General features: G+C 43.4%; 1 pseudogene; it reads left to right on the forward strand.

Annotated features, from left to right (window-relative positions):
- Positions 1-1,314: 1,314 nt before the first annotated feature.
- LOC102841386 lies at positions 1,315-3,000 on the forward strand (annotated as a pseudogene).
- Positions 3,001-4,013: the final 1,013 nt, after the last annotated feature.

The following is a 4,013-nucleotide window of genomic DNA, read 5'->3' on the forward strand; positions in this document are numbered from 1 at the left end:
ACAATATTTTTTTTAGTTTTTATTGTGAATTGAGTGATAGTGTACATGGAAGAACATCAGCTTTACATTCATCCTATCATATTTTGTTTCATTGCAATGATTATAATCCCCTCCAATCATCATCATTCAACAGCATTTGCTTCCATTCCATCTGTTTTTTGTTGTTGTTGTTTTTGACTGTACACGGAAGCACTCAGGAATATGTAAGCATTCAAACAACCAAAGGGTACACCCTGCAAGACTTCCCCCCAGCTATCAGCACACAGCCCCTCTCCCTCCCTGAGCCCAGAGTCCCAAACCACTCCATATTTCCACGTCATCATCTCTGCCTTCATCTCTGGTGTTGCTGCTTCTCTGGATAGGGTTCCTCACTCCACTCTTCTCCCTTGATGGTCCCAGGGTCCTCCACTCCTGGACTGCAAGATCAACCACTCTCCTTGTATTGTTACAAAATGTCTAACTTTACATTATGCAAATCATTTTTGAGGCTTTTTATTCCTATAAAGATTTACAGCCTCAAAAATCCTATACAGAGTCACAATGCGTCAAAATAAACTCAAAGCATGCAGCAGCAGCAGTGAAGAGAACTAAAGAAATATCTTTGAACTTTCCATCTAAAGCACCATTTAAGTCTTATTCTTATAGTCATTCCAGTACCCAATGCACTAACAGTGCTCAATAAAAATTAAACAATAACAGCAACAAACTACCTATTAAGTATATCTCATATTAAATATACTGCAATATATTTAGGGTATGGTGTTTAATAACTAAATATACATATTTAGGAGTCCTGTTGTAGCACTGTAGGATAAGCACTGCACAACAAGTTTGGTTTGAATTTCAAGGTCTCCAAGACTGGGAACTGATCGAACAGCACTTAACAACACAACAAAACTCATTTAATAGAAAATAGTCCTGGTATGGAGCTGTGGGTTAATGTGCCAGACTGCAAAACTGTTTGAACTACAAGGTCGGTGGTTCAAGCTTACCAGTCGCTCCTTGGAAACCCTACACAGGGTCATTATGGGTCAGAACTGACTCAATGGCACTTAACAACAACAACAACAACTCCAAAATAGCTCATCATATTATAGGCATGTGTCAAGGGCTAAATTCTAAGTACAGAGCTTTGTCACTATAATGTCTGCATCTAATTTAATTTGAAAGGCAAAAATACAGTGCCAACAGAATTAGTATTCTCCCACATACACTTCAACAGAGAAAATGCAGAGGAAATAAATCTTCAAGGAGTGTGTCATCAAGGTGTTAATATTGGCAGGCCCTGGGCAGACACCCCTGGGGTCCTCCAGGATGGCCGAGAGCAAGGCTGGCGGTGGTGCTGCCGGCCTCTTCACAAAGCAGGTGCAGAAGAAGTGCAGGAGGGCCCAGGAGAAGATACTGCAGAAGTTGGGGGAAACTGTGGGAACTAAAGATGAACGGTTTGAACAAAGTGCCAACAACTTCTACTAACAACAGGCTGAAGGCCACAAGCTATACAAGGACCTGAAGAACTTCGTTAGTGCAGTCAAAGTGAGGCATGAAAGTTTAAAGAGCGTGTCAGAGGCCCTGCAGGAGATCTACAGCAGTGACTGGGACATTCAGGAGGAGCTGAAGGCCATCCTAGGGAATAATGATCTCCTTTGGGAAGACTATGAGGAAAAGCTGGCTGACAGGGCTGTGAGAACCATGGGAAATTACATAGCCCAGTTCAGTAACATTAAGGAGAGAATTGCCAAGCGGGTAGAAAACTTGTGGACTACGGCAGTGCCCGGCACCATCTGGAGGGTGTGCAGAATGCCAAGAACAAAGATGAGGCTAAGAAAGCAAGGGCCAAGGAAGAATTCAATAAAGCCCAGGTAGTCTTTGAAGACCTGAACCAGGAACTATCAGAGGAGCTGCATGTTCTTTACAACAGTCCTATTGGCTGTTACGTGGCTATCTTCCAAAACATTTCCAACCTGAAGGATGTTTTCTACAGAGAGATGAGCAAGGGGAACCACAATCTCTACAAGGTGATGAGCAAGCTGGAGAACCAATCTCTACACAAAGACTTGGTTGCAAGCAGCATTGCAACCAAGTCTTTGTGGTGAAGGGACTATGAAGCAACAGCACCTGCTCTTTAGTCATCTTTTCCCCAGATCGAACAGTTACACCTTCCTCATCTGCATTTTCCTTGAAGAGTGAGGGGGAGTCCGGCTCAAAGACCTGGCACTTGATCCAGCCCAGGGAGAAGACAACTCTGACATCAAAGGAGAACCCTTAAAAGATGAAGAAACAGAGGAATAAGAGCCCAGAACCAGAGTCTCTGAGGAAGCAGAGCCTCTGCCAGCCTGCAATGGGCCAACCCAAACCCAGTCCTCTCCCACCATTGACGGTGGTGAGTTCCAGGAGGAAGTTTTCTCTTGCTCCCCAGCGCCATCACTAGGCAGATCCCTGAATCTTTTAGAGCAAGCTTCATCATCTCTTCCAGAAGAAGTCCTCTGAACCCACACCTCAAGTGAAGGATCTGAACAACCAAAGAAGAGAGCCTTTCACTCCAGGACCTCAGTGCCCCCCAATAGGTCTCCTCTACCCAGAACTACTCCCAGCCGCAGCCTCTCCTCAGGGAACACTCCCTCTTGCCCTCCAGCCTCTGAAGCAGGCTCACCCACCAGCCCCAGGGCCTTCTTGGGGGGCTGAGACTCCTAGTCCTAGGACCTCCATACAGGCATCTCCTGATCCAGAGCCACCAGAGAAACCAGAAAGAACTTCTGAGTTCAGAGAAAAGGAAACCATATGCAATCTGAGCCCAGAAGAACTTTGTTCTTCCCCAGGCTTAATGAGCTTTCAGAGTCTAGTGAACCAGAGAAGATTGAAGATAAGGAAGAAAACAATGAGCTTGCCCCAGCTAACTCCCCTAAGGGCCAAGACCTTCAGCTTCAAGTCTCTGGCGAGAGCAGCATCCCAGAACCTGAAACTCAAGAAGAAGTATCTACAAGTTAAAATGCACAGCTCTGAAGAGGCCAAGACTCTCCCCCCACAAGACATATCTCCCCAGAGAATCTTCCCCACCAGGCCTTTGGGGTTTGGGGGTGGCCAGATGATGTAGGTCAGAGCAAGATACACCCTAGCACTCATTCCTAGGTTCATATACAGACCACTGCTGGGGGTTGTCTGAAGGCCCAGCACTAACGGAAGCCGAAGAACAACCTTATGACAAGAAGGAGGAAGGCAGCCTTGGGAGAAGAGAACGTGAGACTCAGGGATATTTAATTCAGCGTTTAGATTTGTTTGAATACTAAGACTTTATATTAATTAAAATGTGGCTATAATGACTATAAATAGCAGAAACACCATATATTTGTCCATACAGAGACACATAACCACACAGACTCAGAGGATGGTTAAAAATTCTGTCTGATTTATCATTCATTTCGATTAAAGGAAAAAAACAAAACATCCACATTTTCAGATTGTTAAATAAAGTATGATTCTAAGTTAAATATATATATTAGTAATATTATTGCTATTGTTCTGGTTATGTGCTGTACAGTGGGTTCTAACTTATAACAACTTTATGCACAAAAGAATTAAACACTGTCTAGTCCTGTTGTTGCTATGTTTGGGCTCCTTGCTATTACCACTGTGTCAATCCATCTTGTTGGGGGTTATTCCTGTTTTAGCCTGACCCTCCACTTTACTAAACATGATATCCTTCTCCAAGGACTGGTCCCTTCTGATAACACGTCTAAAATATGAGAAACGAAAATTCACTACTCTGACTTCTAAGGAGCATTCTGACTGTACTTCTTCCAAAACAGACCTGTTTGTTGGCAGTCAGTGATACTTTTAGTATTTTTCTCCAACAGCATAATTCAAATGCATTGATTCTTCTATTGTCTTCCTTATTCACTGAGTAACTTTCACATGCATATGGAGCAATTGAAATGATCTTATCTTGGATGAGGCACACCTTAATCGTCAAATTGATATCTTTGCCCTATAACACTTTTAAAAAAAGTATTTTGCTG

Source organism: Chrysochloris asiatica, unplaced genomic scaffold, assembly GCF_000296735.1.
Source record: "Chrysochloris asiatica unplaced genomic scaffold, ChrAsi1.0 scaffold00005, whole genome shotgun sequence".
NCBI classification, from domain to species: domain Eukaryota; kingdom Metazoa; phylum Chordata; class Mammalia; order Afrosoricida; family Chrysochloridae; genus Chrysochloris; species Chrysochloris asiatica.